General features: G+C 39.1%; 1 pseudogene; it reads left to right on the top strand.

Moving 5' to 3' along the window:
* Positions 1–424: 424 nt before the first annotated feature.
* LOC129551857 (small nucleolar RNA SNORA70) lies at positions 425–634 on the top strand (annotated as a pseudogene).
* The last annotated feature ends 19750 nt before the right edge of the window (positions 635–20384 follow it).

Genomic DNA, 20384 nt, shown 5'->3' with positions numbered 1-20384 from the left:
AAGAGGCAAGAGGGAATCTCTACAGACCACAGAGGGAGTATAATTCTACCATACACTGGCTTTTTTATTTCTGGCATCCAGAAGTGTGAGAGAAAATTTCTGTTGTTTTAAACCACTCTTTTTTTGGTAATTCATTATAGGAGCTCTGAGAAACTAATACAGTGACTATGGATATTGGAGAAGAATATTGAGTCTATTATTTCTGTGTTAAGCCTCTCTCAGAATGAAGATAGGATCTGGAAAACAGAAAAAAGCAAGGAGGGATAATATGAGATATATCAAAAGCAGTATGTAAAACAATATATGCAATTGATCTATAAGATATGAAATATTATACAAGTGAAGCTATGTGTCTTCCTTTCTTCTATTCATGAGAAGTTTTTAAAATGCAATGAGAGTATAATTTTATTAATAATAGCTATTTTTGCAGCCAGTTAAGCCAACTGTGCTCTTTTCCCCATGAGGGCCCAGTGTGCAGTAGCTGCAGACAGCTACTGGATTATTCAGTTCCTATATTTCAATCTTGGAGAGTTGGATAAAATATTTATCAGATGCCTGCTTCATATCTTCATCCTTAGTAGTGTATGCAGCCTGTTGCCTGTACAGGTAACCAAAAGAGACCTTGGAGACAACTCTTTCCAGTGGACATTCAAGATTGGCATGCTGTCCCCTGTCTAGGCTCCAGACAGATACATGTGGTTTGGAAAGCCCCAGGGCACACTGGCCAGGGTCCACAATGGATAAGTCATAATGTCTATATCTGCACCAAGCTATAGAGCAAGGAACATGTGATTGAGGCAGTCTGCAGGGCCAAGTTCAAGTTCCTTTGGTGCCGAAATGTCCACATCTCCAAGAAGTGGAAATTTACTAAGTTTAATGCAGATGAATTTGAAAACATGGTGGCAGAAAAGCAGCTCATCTGATGCATCCCTAATTGTGGTCCCCTGGACAACTGGCTGGCCCTGCACTCATGACAGAATTGGTGCTGTTCATTCCTTAATTATGCCCACCAAGAAATCCTACTTTCCTGTCAAAAAAACTAATAGTTATTGTTTTATCTCAAATATCTTCTTTCACTTCATTATTTGATTACAAGTACATTCAGTTTTACTTTAATGCCTGAAAATGAACAGATGCCAAATTTGGCATAATTATTTCTGGGAAAACAGAACCCACACTTTCACATGTAGCATGTCATGCTACCAGACTTAATTGTGTCTCCTGGAATATTCAATTCCTATATTTCAATCTTGGAGAGTTGGAGAAAATATTTATCATATGTCTGGCTCATATCTTAAACCCTCAGGTCAACCCTATTGGGGTTGATATATCAACTCTTGCTCTTGTTCAGAGAAATTATTGACCTCCATAGTCAGTTCAGGGCAATTCAAAAATTTAAAACTAGATTTGTTGAACTTCCAAGACTGTACTATTTCTCCTTCACCAGATATTTCTGAAGCAAGAAAGGAAGGTACACTTTAGTTATGTTTCTTCTTCCATAAAAATGAGGATTTTATCTGGGTTTTGTGTTAAGTGTCAAAGGAGTGGTTTAAATTATGAGGGGCTGCATTGTTAAAACTAACAGGCTCAGTGGGGTCATTTTGCTTAATTGTTGTGGCATCTTTGAAATATCATATCATTTTAGCACTTTCCTAATCTATAAAATGATGTGATACATTTTAACAGCTTTGTTTTATATCTGGCATCATGCTTTATGGTCTATCAGCTACATAGTAGAAATAAGCACAGATACTTTGTGCATGGCATAAAATGTACTCAGAGCCTTTCATTTCACTTGGATAGACTCTCTACAGAAAACAGAATATTATTAATGCTAAATCTAGGAAAATATGTTAATGGTATAATAAAAATAAATGCTAAAGGATATATATGCCTTTTAATTGATTTTTTTCTTCATTGCGGTCTAGTAGCCAATTTAATAAGTCATTGTAACCACCATATTCTAATTTCCATGCAAATGGCCAACTATTTGGAATATAAATATCTTCATTAAAAAAAGTATGCAATTTTGCCCTAAAAAAGTGTTAGTTTTATATCATTGCAATTGATATCTTATTTATCCCTAGAGAAAGTCACCATGATAGTCTTCAGTATACTGATTTTTAAAAACTAAACTAAAACAATGTTGATTGTAATGCAATCAATAAGATAATTTGCAAGATATAGTGGTACTGCAGAATAAAAGGAAGAAAGAAATATTTTTTCTTGCATCTTATAGCTTGCCTTTTCATTTTCTTAATGGTAAAATTTTAAGAAGTTTTAATTTTGATAAAGTCACCTTAACAATTTGTTTTTCACCTTTCTTTTTACTGTCAACTAAGAAATCTTTGCCCACTCCAATTGTGTAGAAATTTTCTCCTGTATTGTATTATTGCTGCTTCTATATTTTCACAGTTTTAATGCTTAGATATAGTTAGTTCTGAAGCTCCAATACTTTGGCCACCTGATGCAAAGAGCTGACTCATTTGAAAAGACCCTCATGCTGGGAAAGATTGAGGGAGGGAGGAGAAGGGGACGACAGAGGATGAGATGGTTCGATGGCATCTCCGACTCAATGGACATGGGTTTGGGTGGACTCTGGGAGTTGGTGATGGACAGGGAGGCCTGGCGTGCTGTGGTTCATGGGGTTGCAAAAAGTCGGACATGACTGAGCTGAACTGAACTGATAGTTAGTTCTATGAAAGTGAAAGTTGCTCAGTCGTGTCCGACTCTTTGTGACCCCATGAACTATACAGTCCATGGAATTTTCCAGCCCAGAATACTGGAGTGGGTAGCCTTTCCCTGCTCCAGGAGATCTTCCCAACCCAAAGTTAGCTGAAATTTCTTTCCTTCTATAAAGGGTATCCTTTTCTTCCAACCCTATTTGTGAAGTTACATATGGTTCACTTTGATACTTTCAAGTCTGGTTCATCAGCTTTCTTTATATAGGTCTAGAGTAGCTTTTACCCTAGTAATTATTTAACCTTACAACTGAAGTCTTTCCTTTTGACTTTTATACAAAATGCTTTAAGTGATCAAGGCAGAGTAACACTATGGCCGGCAAGATCTTAAAGCCTCCCAGTCCTGTGTAAAGTTGTGTGAACTATAAAGTTTACAGCTCCCTTTTTCCTCTGTGCTTGATATTGTGGAATTTTATCTCACAAATCTATGTTTTAGTATTCGGCCGAGATCTGAGCAGTCCGCTATGTTGATTTCTGGGCCTCATTTACTGTTTATATCCTCTTGCCTTTTTGCAGGCCTGGAAATTTCCAGCAACCTCAGATTTCCTGATCTTAGATTCTGTCTCAACTGAAAAAGATGTTGATGAACTCCCTGGTACTCTTTACTTTCCAAGTTGTCTGAAATGTGCCTGGAAGCATGCGTCAGTGATATTTTTTTCCTTTCTGAGAAGACAACTTCCCTTCATAGCAGACAATTGCCTATTGACCAATATCTAAAAGCAATGATTATATGTGTCCATATATATTACATGTACTACATATATTTAAGGTGGAGGGATAGAATTTTTCCCTCTTGCTCCATCAAGGATTCAACCCTAGGCTATTATTGTTAACTTACTTTTTAAACCAGTACTGGAAAGATGTTATTTATTGACAATTTACTGAGTATAAAATTCATATTCAGAAAGAGTAAGAAAATGTCCAAAGTTTAAGCCACTGAGAAGTCCTTAACTGAAGATTTCAAATTGTGTTTGCTTTATTTTACACCCATGTGAATTTCTATTATCCCATCTTGCTAATATTTTGATAAAAAAATAAGGGCAACTCAGGCATTGACAAGAGTAGATATAAATGTGTGTCTGACAGCTTCTGATATGAAAAGTATCTCTATGATTGATTCATAAGTGAGAATGGAGACAAATGGAGTGTGATACTGCCAAGTATGTTGTTTATGGAAACACAAGTACTGGAGCAGCTTTGAAAGTTATGATAATAAAATTAAATGACCAGCTGAAGTTGAACACAAAAGGGGAAGGAATAGATCTATATATGGGGATAATTATTTTTCCATCTGACTATAGACACCCTTAAGAAAATGCCTTCAATCCTCTGTATTGTAAGTAATGAGAGAAAGTCAGTTAATTAGATAAAAAATTGTTTAGATATCAAATGGTAACTAAGTAGAATGTTACAACTAACTACTAGTACTAGATAGAACAAATTAAAGCAGAGTCAAAGACAGTGCTAAATATGGACCAATAAAAGGATGGTTGTCCCTGATAATTGGATTCAGTTCAAATGAACATAACAATTCAGAATAAGAATTGCTAGATGAAACACAGGTATTTTTTAAACTTACATAGAAAAATTAGGAGGTAGGCAGTCCAAAACAGTATCATAGTTCTATAGTATCATCAGTGAACTGCACGTTTTGTCTTTTTATTTCTCCATTCTAATACAAAGCTCCCATCTTCATGTTTCCATCAGATACCTTAAGACCACGGTCCGAGAACTTCATTTATCCCCCACCACAAGAAGATGAAGTACTAGCAGGAATGTAGACTGAGTTGGTTCTCCTTAAACAGTCAGACCCAAACAGCACTTATGGTCATATCTAATTTACCCAAATTTAGTCATATTGCCAAACTGGCTGAAAAAAGAAGCTAAGAAAATATAGACTTTTATAGCAGTAAGATGAGCCCTGCTAAATTCTGAGTCTGATACTAAAGAGGACAGGAGACTCAACTATATAAACAGGATTTTCTATTTCCATGTTCATTTGCATAACTAAGAGAATAGGGTAGGAAGGAAGATAATGAACTTCATGTGGGTTGTGTTCAGTGTGCTGTCTGGGTCTGTATGTGGTCTGTAAAGGATATGAGCAGGATGTATATTGGCAATTATGTTATTTGGACAATATGTTTGGAAATACAGTTAGGTATTTTGTAGAAAGATATACACAAGAGAAACCAAGACTTTCAGAGGTACCATAACTAATGCTGATGAGTGACTTTAAAGTGGTCCCAAGTGAACAAATATATTATTCTCTGTGCTGTTTGCAGTTGAACACCAAATCTGCTTAACAGTTCTATATGCTTGATCTGTTTATGTGTATATTTCAAAAGATACTATCTTCTTATGAGCACCTCTTACTACTGTCATTCACTTCACGCCAGTTATGCAGCTCTCCTTGTTATTTCTTAAATTCTCTAAGCTCACTCCTATCTGATAGCCTTTGCTCTTGGTATTGACTAAACTTAAGCCTTCCCCACATTATCTTCATGGCTCAATTTCTTACCTCCACTGGGTCTTAACTCAAGTATCACCTTGTTCTGAGTCGTAGCCATCAGCAAATTGAGAATCAACTCTTCACTACTGATACCTTATGATGAACAGTGTAGGATTCGTGATATCCAAAGGAAAAGATTTAGCTTTGGGACCAGGGACCAGGCTTGATCACTCAAGAGCTTTTGTGTAGCAGAGTTTTGTTAAAGTATGAAAAAGGACAGAGAAATCTTCTGACATAGACATCAGAAGCGGAGTGGAGAATGCCCCCTCACTAGTCTTAGCAAAGAAGCTATATACTTTTTAAAAATTAATTATTGCAATAAATCAAAAGAATATCTCAATGTTGTACCAGACCCACTCCCACAATTTACATTTTAAATTAGCAAGATTAGAACTAACAATAGAAAGGTCTTACCAAACCCACTCCCATAGTATACAAGTTTTAAGATAGCAAGATTAGTTAGAAGGTTCTTGTTAAGGATAAACTTATCCTCCAGCAAGATACATTGTTATATTTACTAAAACAAAGCAATGTAGAAAAAAAAATGCTTGTGCTTCTTTCCTCCTTGGGAGCCCCAGACTCTCGACTTCTTATCAACCTACCTAGGAATTGACTCTTTGATTCCTCCCTTTTCTTTTAGGAGAATTATGTTTCTAAGGGAAAGGGGCATCATTTTCATTCCATAACTACTTCCTGCTGTTGAGGGGCATTGTCCCTGAATTGTTGAGGCAACATATTCTCCTAACCCTCATACTGAAGGTATCTGATCCAGGGGCCCCAAGTAATAGTTGGAGGAGGCTGTGGCACTTGTAGGAGCCTGGACAACCATTTGTAACTTAAAAGCTTTTAGACCATTAGAAACAAACCCTGTTATACAGTTACAGATGTAAGGCAAAATAGTCATTAAACCAAGTTAAAATATAATCAAAATTAAAAGTTACATTGTGTCCAAAGTTGCATCAGTCCTTCTTAGGATTGTTAGATGACATCAGATCAAGAAGAGGTGTCACATACAATTGTTGCTGGTGAAGGTATTCGCAGAGTTGAAGAAAAGTCCTTTCCTTGAACTGGAGAAAGCCACCATAGGAAGTCTTCAATTGATGAGTAGGGGTAGCGCTTTGCAGATCCAGCAGTTAAACCAATTGTGAAGGCTAGGTCAGGAACCTCCTCCTGGAGTTCTCATAACTTCCATTGAAAAGGTGAAAGCTGAGTCACATTATTAATTCTAAGGCTTCAGGATCTATGACAATATCTGTGGACTAAAACGCTCTGCCATAGAGACAGTGCCTTCTTTTAAGGGGCAGTTTGAACCCTCTTTTAAAGGCTGGGCAAGTCCCCCATAACCCGGAATCCAAATGTGGCAATAGCCTGTAATGCTCAAGAATCCTCTCAATTGTCTCAAAGTCATAGGTAAGGGATGATTTAGTATAGGTTTAATTATTCGGGGCCTATGGCCCTAGTCCCTTCTGATATGATTAGGCCCAGATATTTAACAAATTGTTGACAAAGCTGAGTCTTTTCCCTTGATGCCTTATAATCACAGCCAGCCAAAAAGTTTAGGAAGTCTTCTGAGGCTTGTGAGCAAGCTTCCTCTGTCTCAGCACAGAGAAGAATATTATCTATATACTGTATCACCAACTGCCTTGGAGTTATTAAAATTTTGTAGATCCTGTGAAAAACTTTACCCAAATAGGTGGTGGCTGTCAGGAAATTCCTGGAGCAAAACTGTCCAGTTTAACTGAGAAGCTGGTTGAGTAGGGTCTTCAAAGGCAAATAGAAATTGACTTTCATCCACCAATGGTACAGAATGGAAGGCATCCTTTAAATCAATTACTGAGAAGTATTTGGCCCGTGCAAGAATTTCAGACAATAAAGTATAAGGATTAAGCACCTATTATTTGTATATCTTGAACAAGTCTCCATTTATCGTTTGACTTTTTTTATACCCAAAATAGGAGTGTTGTATGGACTATTACAGGGAATGAATAGCCCTTGTTCCTTTAAATTTTTAAGGATGGGTTTTAACCCTTCCTTAACCTTGGGCTTGGGAGAAGGCAATGGCAAGCCACTCCAGTACTCTTGCTTGGAGAATCCCATGGATGGAGGAGCCTGGTAGGCTGCAGTCCATGGGGTCGCTAAGGGTCGAACACGACTGAGCGACTTCACTTTCACTTTTCACTTTCACACATTGGAGAAGGAAATGGCAACCCACTCCAGTGTTCTTGCCTGGAGAATCCCAGGGATGGGGGAGCCTGGTGGGCTTCCATCTATGGGGTCACACAGAGTCGGACACGACTGAAGTGACTCAGCAGCAGCAGCAGCAACCTTGGGCTTTAGTGGGTACTTCTTATGATGTGGAAATAGGTGAGGGTCTTTGAGTTTGATAACGACATGAACAGCATTTTGTGCTCAACCCACAGTTTTTCCATCAGCCCACACTTTAGGATTTACATTTTGTTCAATTAGTGAGAGAGAAAGAGCAGGCTCCAGATTCATGAAAACAGAGGCCTGGACCTTGCTCACTATATCCATCCCAAGAAGGGTGAGGGAGACTCTGACACAATCAGAAACTCAAGAAAACAGCACAGAGTCCCAGTTGTAGCTTAAAGCGTGACTGAAATAATAGCATTTGGCTCATCCAGACAGACCCATCACAGTAGTGGATCAGGAGGAAATTGGACAAGGCGCTTCAGTGAGCACAGAAAGTTGCCCCAGTGTCCAAAAGAAAATCGACTGATTGACCCCCCCCACACAGTTATTAATACCCAGGATTGCTCAAGTGTTATTAGGACAGGAGCTTGTGTGGGGACCCCCACACATCTTCAGTCCTGATTGTCCTGACAGTCTGGCCCCTGGGGCCTACACCTCTGGGGACAGTCTCTCCTCCAGTGTGGTCATTTTCAGACCTGATTGAGAGCCAGGGGTGGCTTAGACACCTGAGAGCAACTTTGCTTGAGATGCCCATCCTTTCCACAGTAATGACAAGTCCATCCCTTTTCACCTGGGTTCCTCCGGGCATTTTTCCTCAGGTTGTGTCAGAGCAGATCTAACAGCCATTGTTGGGGTTTCAGTCTTTTGCCTGGTTCTTTTTTTCCTCCTATTTTCCTCCTCATAGTCTCTACCATAATATACTGTGTGAGTCAGCTGTAACAGATTTTTAAAGACTGATTTGGTCCAAATGCCAGTTTTTTGTAACTTAGGCCAGTTATCTGGAGCTGACTGAGATATATAAGATCATTTCTCTCTGTGTTTTCAGGATCAATGTCAGTAAACTTGCAGAGAGCCTCCCACAGTCTATCTAGGAATTTACCAGGAGTTTCCTTCTCTCCCTGTTCTTTGTCAGCCAATTTAGCAGTCTAAAGTCTTAGCATGCACTCTTTGAGTCCTTCAAGAATACATCTGACAAAGTGGTCTGTTATGGGAGTTGCTTGGCTCCCAGTAGGAAGGAGGGTTATTTTGTGTTCCTCTTTCCCCTTGCCTCACAGTCAAGTCATTCATCTCCAAAGGTAGTAGCTTCCCCGAGAATTCAAGTTTTCAAGTCAGGAGTCAGTGTCTGTCCCAAGACATACATCTCTTCAAGTAAGCTCATAAAGTAAAGTTAATCCCATAAAGGCTTCTATGTAGTTTTTTTGATCTTCTGGGTAATCTCGACCACAATTGGTACTGTTTGAATTTCTACTGAGGCTGAGGTAACCCCTCCAAGAAGGGTGCCCTGATTCTCAGCCTGTTCAGTTGGGAGCCCTGGATACAGGGGCTCCTGTAAGTTAGAGGACAGGAGGGAGCTGAAGGTTTCATACCCTAATTTGCACCCTTAGGGCATAAGTCTAGCATGTCTTTAGTTCAGTTCAGTTCAGTCGCTCAGTCGTGACCGACTCTTTGCGACCCCATGAATCACAGCACGCCAGGCCTCCCTGTCCATCACCAACTCCCGGAGTTCACTCAGACTCATGTCCACCGAGTCAGTGATGCCATCCAGCCATCTCATTCTCTGTCGTCCCCTTCTCCTCCCACCCCCAATCTTTGCCAGCATCAGAGTCTTTTCCAGTGAGTCAACTTGTCGCATGAGGTGACCAAATATTGGAGTTTCAGCTTTAACATCAGTCCTTCCAATGAACACCCAGGGTTGATCTCCTCTAGAATGGACTGGTTGGATCTCCTTGCAGTCCAAGGGACTCTCAAGAGTCTTCTCCAACACCACAGTTCAAAAGCATCCATTCTTCGGCGATCAGCTTTCTTCACAGTCCGACTCTCACATCCATACATGACCACGGGAAAAACCATAGCCTTGACGAGACGGACCTTTGTTGGCAAAGTAATGTCTCTGCTTTTTAATATACTATCTAGGTTGATCATAACTTTCCTTACAAGGTTTAAGCGTCTTTTAATTTGATGGCTGCAATCAGCATCTGCAGTGATTTTGGAGCCCCCCAAAATAAAGTCTGACACTGTTTCCACTGTTTTTCCATCTATTTCCCATGAAGTGATGGGACCAGATGCCATGATCTTTGTTTTCGGAATGTTGAGCTTCAAGCCAACCTCTTCACTCTCCTCTTTCACTTTCATCAAGAGGCTTTTGAGTTCCTCTTCCCTTTCTGCCATAAGGGTGGTGTCATCTGTATATCTGAGGTTATTGATATTCCTCCCAGCAATCTTGAATCCAGCTTGTGCTTCTTCCAGCCCAGCGTTCCTCATGATGTACTCTGCATATAATTTAAATAAGCAGGGTAACAATATACAACCTTGACGTACTCCTTTTCCTATTTGGAACCAGTTTGTTATTCCATGGCCAGTTCTAACTGTTGTTTCCTGAGCTGCATACAGGTTTCTCAAGAGGCAGGTCAGGTGGTCTGCTGTTCCCATCTCTTTCAGAATGTTCCACATTTTATTGTGATCCACAGAGTCAAAGGCTTTGGCATAGTCAATGACGCAGAAATAGATGTTTTTCTGGAACTCTCTTGCTTTCTCCATGATCCAGCGGATGTTGGCAATTTGATCTCTGGTTCCTCTGCCTTTTCTAAAACCTGCTTTAACATGTAGAGAGATAAAGAGCAACATATATGGCACTTCTACCGATTTTTCTTGTTTTCTACAGAGCTGATGTAATTATAAAACAGTATCATAATTAAGAAACCCTTCACCTAGCTAGTGTTCCCCACCTTCCAAAGGGTACTGTGGCCATTCAGTGTCACAGAAGATCAGGTGTGTCTTTTTTAAACCCTAGGGATCAAACTTGTTCAGTTTTTTAAAATACATTTTAAAGGAGTGGTTCTGTAACTGTTAGCTCCCATCTATAAGAGAGAAAAAAGCAGCATCCACAGCCATGGCTTCTTTCCACCAGAGGCATCCCTCCTTGCTCTAGATGGGGGTGTAGACAGACTTTCTACCTGAGCTTTCCTTACCTGGTCGGGTGCACCATGGGTAGACCTGATGGCATCCCAGATTGATTTTTAGTTCCTTACCACCAAGACCTTTGATTTGATGTGCCCTTTTCCTCTGATGCCACCCGGAGTGGAGCAGACTAGTTTTCTGGGATGTTTCCCAAGCTAGGACTACTATGGGATGTGTCCGTGTTCTGTGTGCCCATGCACACTCCTAAGTAAAGTCCTGACTGCAGTAGAAATAGTGAGTCATAAAGGGATAAACAACTGCCAAGATGTCCCTTCTGAGTGTCACCACACCAGTAGAGCAAAAGACGTGGTGGAGGGTTGGCCAGCGAGGAAAAAGTGATTTTTTTGTCCTCAAGCTGCTAGGGCCATTCCTTCCAGTTCATTTCCACAGATTCCACAAAAGGAATATTTAGGGAGTTAAGACAAAAGCCAGCAGAGAGCCTTCTCTGGCTTCCTAAGAGGTAGCACTACAAAAGAAGAAGCACATTCCACTTCCAATCTGAGCAGGTCCTGCAATTCCCGATCTGTGTCCTCAAAAACCTCATGATCACCAGCAGTACTTCTGTCCACACAGATCAGAGGCACAGCCATGACAAGGACTCAGTTTCAGGTCAATGGCCCCTGAGGCAGCAGCCAAAAGAGTGACCTCTACTGAGAGATATTCCTGGAGCTAGAGCTCTGCCTTGCTCCCAAACATGCTCTTGTAACTTTCGGCTCCTAGCAAGCCTACGAGCTTCCATGCTTGGGGTCTAAGTAAAAGTACACATTAATGGCATGGATCAAAAGTCCCTTGGAAGTCTATGATCTGACAGAGTAGGTTAATAGTTCTCATTCCCTACACAATTATGAAATGGTCAAAGAGACCAGGAAAAAGTGACTAAGAAAGAAAAGTTTGGTCCACATGCTAAGCCCATTTCTGGCCGCTTCCCTCTCAGGGACCTTGGGTGTCTCTTGGCATTGCCAGGTTGATATAAACCCCCGCCAAAGCTCCCCTTTTTGTGGCTGCCTGCAGTCATCACAAGGCACCATGAAACCACAGAGCAGGGCTCAACGCTCATTTCGTACTCATTTTGGTACATCTCTTTCATTCTACATTCACACAGACCGGCACACCGTAGAGTTAGTAAAGTAAAGCAGAAAATGTGTATACTGAGAAATCAGAGAGACTGGAGCTCTGGGTGTTGTTATCTTGTCCTGAAGATCCTGGGTAAGCCCTCATGATGATAGCTTACAGTGAAAGATGTAGGATTCCTGATCTCCGAAGATTTAGTTTTGGGACCAGGAACCAGGCTTGATCACCCAAGAGCTTTTGTGTAGCAGAGTTTTATTAAAGTGTGAAAGGGACAGGGAAAGCTTCTGACACAGACATCAGAAGGGGGGTGGAGAGCACCCCTCTCACTAGTCTTAGAAAGGGAGCTGTATACTTTTTATAATGAGTCATTGCAATAAATCAAAAGAATGTCTCAATGTTGTACCAGACCCAGTCCCACAATTTACATTTTAAATTACTAAGGTTAGAATTAACAATAGAAAAATCTTACCAAACCCACTCCCTCAGTATACAAGTTTTAAGATAACAAGGTTAGTCAGAAGGTTCTTGTTAAGGATAAACATATCCTCCAGCAAGATACATTCTTATATTGACTAAGACAAAGCAATGGAGGAAAAAAAATGGTTGTCCTTTTTTTCTCCTTGAGAGCCTGTGACACTTCTCTCCTCCTTGGGAGCCCCAAACTCAGACCCCTTTCCTCTCCTCCGGGACTCTGAACTTCTTATCAGCCTACCTAGGAATTGACTCTCTCACGACTATATGCCCTGTTCTTGTTTGTTTTTATCTTTCTCCATAGTGTTCATCACCATTTATTATGCTCTATTTTAGTTTTTAATTTGTATTTAATTTCAATTTATTTTTATTTAATATAACTATGTTTTTTTTAATTCATTGTTTTATTCACTGTAATTCCTTATGCCCTGAAGATATAATAACCTGAGGTGAACTGTTTAACGTTCAGCTTACTCTTTTAGTTAAGTGCACTATGTAAAATTTCCCAGAATCCTATACTACTGAGATATGTATCCCTGAAGAAAGCTTTAGAGACTATCCTGATTTCTGACTGGCTTATCTAAGAGACAAAAATGCCTCAGAAATTCTGGACCCATTTCAGGAGCTGAAGTACTGAAGCTTTGTCCATGCCTATATCCTGTAGGTTTCTCTGTAACTCAGTAAACATCTAACAGCTTTTCTTTTTTTCTGTAGGAACATGATTTTGCTAAAAAGAGAAGGCACTAATGAGAAAGCTGATTATATGAAAGCTGATAAATATGATAAATTTGAAAGCTGATTATATTCACAGAGGGATGTATTTTTTAGAATATGTCATTGTAAAGTCAGAACAAAGCTAGATGCTTGTGTTCATTTTTTATTTTCTCTAGAGAGTAATGAGCATCATAAAGCAGTATGTTTTAATGATATTTAAACCTTCACTCTATGACAAAAGTTGGCATTATTAATGCTGTTACATTTATGTGAAATTTTTCTATCACTTGTAGGTAGAAGCAGTAATCATAACATTGGAATGCAGTTGACCTAAGATATATTTTTTTCAAATTTATATTCTTTCAGAAGCTACCTGAAAAGGCTTCTTTTTTCAAATGCAACGCTGTAGATGATGAGGACAACTCTGATTTCTAGGTTTCACATTAAGGAAACTGCCCCCTCCATGACAGTCAAATATGTTGTCTATTGTAGAAAGGCAAGGAATGACACATACAGGAAGAGATCTTTTTAAACATTTAATGCCAGGAAATGGAGATAATTGTACATAATCAAAAATGCATCACACTTGGAACAGTTTAATTAGAGAAATACATTAGATAATTTGAATATCCCTAAAGCAGGTAAGTGACAATTATATTCAAAGCAAAGCCATGTGACAGGTTGGCATTTCCATTCTCCTGCTTTAAGCAGGGAAGATTTCAGCCAAGCTTTCTGACCTTAACATAAACCTCAATATAGAATACAATTCAAATACTGTCATTTCTTGAAGATTTTCAATTATTTTCAGGTGAGGAGAGGTTAAAGGTTTACTCCTTGGTTCTCTGCCCCCAAATAGCTCAGACTCTTCCTCCCCTGAAAAAGAGAAAAGAAAATGTAACTTTTTAAAAAGTAGTTAAGAAGGGAATAAAGAAATTGTAAAGGAGTAAGAATGTGAGAAGAAAGGGAAGGAGGTGGAAGAAGAGGTGCATGTTTCCAGAGGCAGACACAGGAGAAACTGCAGATGGCATGAAGAGAGGCAAGTGAATGTCCTGAGAAGTGAGGAGAGGGAAATAGGGGATGAAAAGCTTAAGGGAGAAAAAAGAAAAAAGCCACACAGAGGAAAACATTTTTAAAAACAGGTTGTTGGGATTAGGGATTAAAATATTTTAAAAATATTTAAATGAGTTAAAATAAATGGATAGCATGTCTATAATTGGGTTGGAAAGAAAATAAATAGTTGGTGCTAAATCAATTAAAATGGAAAGTTTATTTAAAAAAAAAAGTTATAGACAACAAAATATAGTAAGAGATACTGGTGATTCAGACGGTAAAGAATCTGCCTGCAGTGCAGGAGACCTGATTTTGAGGTTGGGAAGATCCCCTGGAGAAGGGAATGGTTACCCTCTCCAGTATTCTTGCCTGGAGAATTCCATGAACTGAGTTACCTTGTTGGCTGTTGTCCACAGAGTTGCGAAGAGTCAGAGAGGACTGAGCAACTAACACTTTCACTTTTCACGTTTATAAAAGGATAATTGTCTTTTTAAAATTATTGTTCATGTTTCCATTATCAGTGCTATGTTCTCTCTCCCTTTGATCTTCTTATTCCTTAATGTACTTATTTAATTATTTTGGAGGCATTGAAAAGTGAATAGTATCTAGATTGTATCAGAGGAATAATTAAGTAATTAGGATAGCAAACAACAACCAAACCCACCAGTTTTAGCCTCATACCTTGAATCGATCTAATCTGGTTCTGCTAGAAATTTGGGTTAATGCGGCATTCTTTTAATTTTCTTTGCTTGATTATTTCATTGTTTTCCAAGGGCTTTTTATATGTTTGGCTTACTTTAGTCGTGTTTGTTTTTGTAATTTTCAAAAACTGTCAGAAGTATTATATGGAAGAAAAAGTATGCCTTAACAATACATCTGTATCATGTGTCACTGAAGTATGTATGATAGATACTTAGGACTGAGCATTCCTAAATCCATAAAGACTGCCTAAACTCAATGAAAATTCTCAGGGGGAGGGCCATACCAGGAAATTAGTGTGCTTCACTTTCACCAGGGACCTTTGAACTCTGCCCAGTCCTCTTCCCTGGTGGGCTATTTTGATTCATAATTAAGCACAGTGTTCCCGTCTGCTTAATCTGGAAACAGGACTAAAGTAAGCTTACCAGTTACCTCTCTTTAACTTTTTAGGCCTAGCTGATGTAGAAATGCACTTCCAAGGGAGAAAAGGAGAGATGCTTTCTTCCTAAAGGAAACTGTGGCTATCTCTTACCCATTGGGCTTTCTGAGAGATTACAGGAAAAGAAAGAAGAGTCCACATGGAAAAAGGAACCAAGAGAGGTCCACATATCCAAAGGCCTGAAGAGACTGGTTGAGAGAATCTCAGTGTAGTCTAAGAACTCAGTAGAGTCCCTATGGTCTCATTGCTGATTTTCATCCTGATGAAATAGGAAGATGTGGGACAGAGGTAAGCTTCCTCTAGAATTTAAGCATTTTTATGATTATTCCTCTTCAATTATTTTTTTTTACCAACTTAGTTGTTATTGACTTGACTTTGACAGAATTGTAAGGTCTCACTGCATAAATTAATGGAAAGGAAATCTCTAATTCCAAATTTTATAGTCACAGCAAAGACATTCATTGGGAGTAAACGAAACTAATATTTTGAGATAACAACATATATCTTATCAGTAAAGTAGATTAAAAAGAAATGTATATGTATATATATATTTCCATTTATTCTGTCAAAATTTATTTTTTCAAGAATTTTTGAAAAATTCTTTCTCTTTTGAAAACATTGTTATACATTCTGGGGATACTATAGTGAAAACAAAAGACAGTCTCCATCCTTGTGAAACTTACAGTCTGGTGGACTACAGTGGTCATTAAAAAAGTAAAACTTGTAAAATTACAACAGTAAGAAGAATGATGAAGGAGAGGTACATGGTGTTGAGTCTTTAAATCAACAGAGAAAACTCCATTGAAACAAAGGAAATGCAGCACTCAATCTGAATTAACAAGTAAGATTTCCCTTTCTTTATGCTTCACTCAAAGTAGGGGAACTTGTGAGCTTACTTGGTCATTCAGCTGAAGTGCAAACACAGACATATATATATATTTCTCCAAAGTCTAGTGAGTGAACTCTGGGAGTTGGTGATGGACAGGGAGGCCTGGCGTGCTGTGATTCATGGGGTCACGGAGAGTCGGACACGACTGAGCGACTGAACTGAACTGAACTGAACTGAAAGTCTAGTGATACAAACTCTTTTAGGTGTAGGAGAAAATAATTTTTTGTTTTCCTTGGAGGAAATATCCTAGCATTTTTCACTGAAGCTGATGAATTAACTAAATGACCTTTTACTTCCTGATAATTTAATTTACCTTCTACATGCATATTTATATCATCAGGCTTGGATGCCTGTACTTCTTAAACTTTATTATTTATTTACTTTTTTATTGGAGCCTTATTACTTTACAATATTATATTGGTTGGTTTTGCCATACATTGACATGAATCCGCCCCAGGTATACATGTGTTCCCCCTCTTGAACCCCCCTTCCCACCTCCCTCCTCCCCATATCCTCCCTCTGGGTCATCCCCATGCACCAGTTCAAAGAAGACATAAAGATGGCTAACAAACACATGAAAAAATGCTCAAAATCCCTCATAATCAGAGAAATGCAAATCTAAACTTTAGAACATATGAATAAGAAATCATCAATGTAGTTGGTTAAAAAAACAAAAGTGCTTTGTAGATTCTTTAGTCTGAATATGAACTGATGTGTTAAAGAGTTATGACCCTGAAGGTATACTGCTCTTCTTACAAGGTAAAAGTAAACATCTATTTACAGGAACAGGAACTAGTTCTCCAGATCACTATGTTGCAGAGTATGTAAAAAAATCTCTATATTAAATTGCTCCAGTAAGAGGACCTTATATGGAACAACATATGAACTCTGGGAGTTGGTGATGGACAGGGAGGCCTGGCGTGCTGTGGTTCATGGGGTCGCAAAGAGTCAGACATGACTGAGCGACTGAACTGAATTCATTAAACCTAAATTCTTCTCCCTCACCCCCAAGAACTACCTGTCTTTTAGGAATACTGTCAAGGAAGTTAAATGAAAGTAAAGATGAACACCCCTGTATATCTCATTTGTTTGATAGTGATACCAGTCAATACAGTCTTTCAGGATCATGATAATTTGTTAATTTGATTTGCTATTTAGAGACAGTCATAAGTGTCAGTTTGATCAGTCCTGGGTGTTCATTGGAAGGACTGATGCTAAAGCTGAAATTCCAATACTTTGGCCACCTCATGCGACGAGTTGACTCACTGGAAAAGACTCTGATGCTGGGAGGGATTGTGGGAGGGAGGAGAAGGGGACGACAGAGAATGAGATGGCTGGATGGCATCACCGACTCGATGGACATGAGTCTGAGTGAACTCCGGGAGTTGGTGATAGACAGGGAGGCCTGGCGTGCTGTGATTCATGGGGTCGCAAAGAGTCGGACACAACTGAGCGACTGAACTGAACTGAACTGAACTGTCCTCTCTTTAGTCAGAACACTGACCTCATAACTTATGAAATCATTGTAATGATCATAAAGAAAGCTAAACAAATTTGTTTCTGCCTAATCAGGACCTCAGGGAGTTACAACCTGGTAAATTCAGATTCCTCCTGAGCTTAACATGAAGTAGATTTACATCAAAATGCTACAATCATGGGACATCTATAAGTCTTAACTCTGACCAGTAATATTGTAGAGATCTAGGAATTAATGTTGATCATCACCAATGCTAAGTACTCTACAAATTATATGGTATGGCATTCTGCCAGTTTGTTAGCTTAATCAAGTTGAGATCTATTTCAAGAATTCCAGGAGGAAGATTCACAGACACTACTTGTGAAATAACTGTAAACTTCTTCTTAATGAGTGCCCAGCCTTCATTTCGTTAAAGGGGCTCAGGTCATGTGAACTGACCTGGGAGTTGGATTTCGATGAGTAATTCTGTAATGTTTGCTGGAGTCATGACCCTGCTCATTAGACCTGGATGTGTTCCCTCTAAGCATGCTGTTCTAGTGGAGACTTACTCAGCTGCCTCTTGATTTTCATCCCAGGTTTCCTATGATCAGTTCACAACAAGGAGAAGCAAAATGCCTGCTTTTGCTTCCTTTTTTCACTGAAGAAATTTCTGTCTGTAATTTCATGTTTAAACCTCTCTTCACTGCTTTCAGCGGAGAAGGCAATGGCAAGCCACTCCAGTTCTCTTGCCTAGAAAATCCCATGGATGGAGGAGCCTGGTAGGCTGCAGTCCATGGGATCGCTCTGAGTCGGACATGACTGAGCGACTTCACTTTCACTTTTCACTTTCACACATTGGAGAAGGAAATAGCAACCCACTCCAGTGTTCTTGCCTGGAGAATCCCAGGGACAGGGGAGCCTGGTAGGCTGCCGTCTATGGGGTCGCACAGTCGGACACGACTGAAGTGACTTAGCAGCAGCATCACTGCTTTCAGTTCAGTTCAGTTCAGTTCAGTCGCTCAGTCGTGTCCGACTCTCTGCGACCCCAAGAATCACAGCATGCCAGGCCTCCCTGTCCATCACCAACTCCCGGAGTACACTCAAACTCATGTCTACAGAGTCGGTGATGCCATCCAGCCATCTCATTCTCTGTCGTCCCCTTCTCCTCCCACCCCCAACCCTTCCCAGCATCAGAGTCTTCTCCAGTGAGTCAACTCGTCGCATGAGGTGGCCAAAGTATTGGAATTTCAGCTTTAGCATCAGTCCTTCCAATAAACACCCAGGATCGATCTCCCTTAGAATGGACTGGTTGGATCTCCCGGCGGTACAAGGGACTCTCAAAAGTCTTCTCCAACACCACAGTTCAAAAGCATCAATTCTTCGGCGATCAGCTTTCTTCACAGTCCAACTCTCACATCCATACATGACCACAGGAAAAACCATAGCCTTGACTAGACGGACCTTGGTTGGCAAAGTAATGTCTCTGCTTTTTAATATATTATCAAGGTTGATCATAATTTTCCTTCCAAGGAGTAAGCGTCTTTTAATTTCATGGCTGCAATCAGCATCTGCAGTGATTTTGGAGCCCAAAAAAACAAAGTCTGACACTGTTTCCACTGTTTTTACAACTATTTCCCATGAAGTGATGGGACCAGATGCCATAATCTTTGTTTTCTGAATGCTGAGCTTCAAGACAACCTTTTCACTCTCCTCTTTTACTTTCATCAAGAGGCGTTTGAGTTCCTGTGTATATTCTGCCAGGGTCATATTTCGACTTAATACCATATCTATGGTATTGTTTATCTTTTACTCCCTTTAGAAGAAAGGGTCACTTCCTCATTAAGAAGACCCATATAACAAGGAAAGGTTTAAAAACAGTGAACATTCTACTCTGGAGATATGTACTTTGAATTTGTTCCCTTTTAATCCCTTCATGTCTGAAGTAACAATATTTTCACATTGAATTGGTAAAAGTCCCTGTCCTTCATAAAACTCATAGCTAGTGGAAAGCCATGTTATAGGGAAGTTGTATAAATGTAGAATCACTGTTTTGTTCTCTGGTGAACCAGCTCTCTGGTTTCAGAATTTATAATTAAGCAAGTGGGAATTATTGACTTCATTGCTATGTACCCCTTACATTCATCTGCAATAATCATTATTTGATTTTCTTCATACCTGTGATATTTTGTGTATGCTTTTTTCTCTAATCCTCCCCTTCATTGCCATTAAGAACTCCAGTGTCATATTTATATTAGTGTTGCCCCAAATTTATCTTGTAATCTCATATGTGAAAGAATAATAAATCCTTTCCAAACCTGTTAATTGTAGGTATGAAAAGATTAGATAATCCAGGAAGGAGCCCTCAATGGAGAATTAAGAGTCTTAAATTCAAGTTGATTTCTAATTTCTATCATTTTTTTCTTACATACATAATTTAATCTCTCTGATTATCAATTTTTTCATTCATAAATAGGAATAATAATGCCTCTTTTACTGGGCTTTCATAGGAAATAAATGAGACACTATGTGTGCTTTGTGAATTATACATCACTATAAAATATAATAATAGTTTGCATAGCACAGACTGATATTTTTCTACTTGGAGTTTATTGGAAAAGTTTATTTCTACTTTAATAACTATTTAACAATAACCTACCTTTGCTACTAACATAAACATGCTTACCTGGCAGAGACAAATTATTAAAATATATCAAATGAAAACATTTCCAATTTAATGTTTTGATTGATGTCATCTGTGACTTATCCTGCTTGACTTTTGAATCCTTAACAATCTTTCATCTTCAGATTAAGTATGAGAAAGAATTTCATCAAGAGAGAAAAAAATGAGAAACAGAAGAAAAATATTTAACCTATATTTTCCTTGCCTGCCTTTGTATGCATGCCATATGCAATACATAATCAAAATTATGAAAATTTTCTTTAACTTCAACCAGAGG

Source organism: Moschus berezovskii, chromosome 17 (genome assembly GCF_049115385.1).
Source record: "Moschus berezovskii isolate FMDL1 chromosome 17, NW_MosBer_1.0, whole genome shotgun sequence".
Lineage (NCBI taxonomy): Eukaryota > Metazoa > Chordata > Mammalia > Artiodactyla > Moschidae > Moschus > Moschus berezovskii.
Note: the sequence above shows the minus strand (reverse complement) of the source record. Positions and strands in the feature narration are given on the sequence as shown.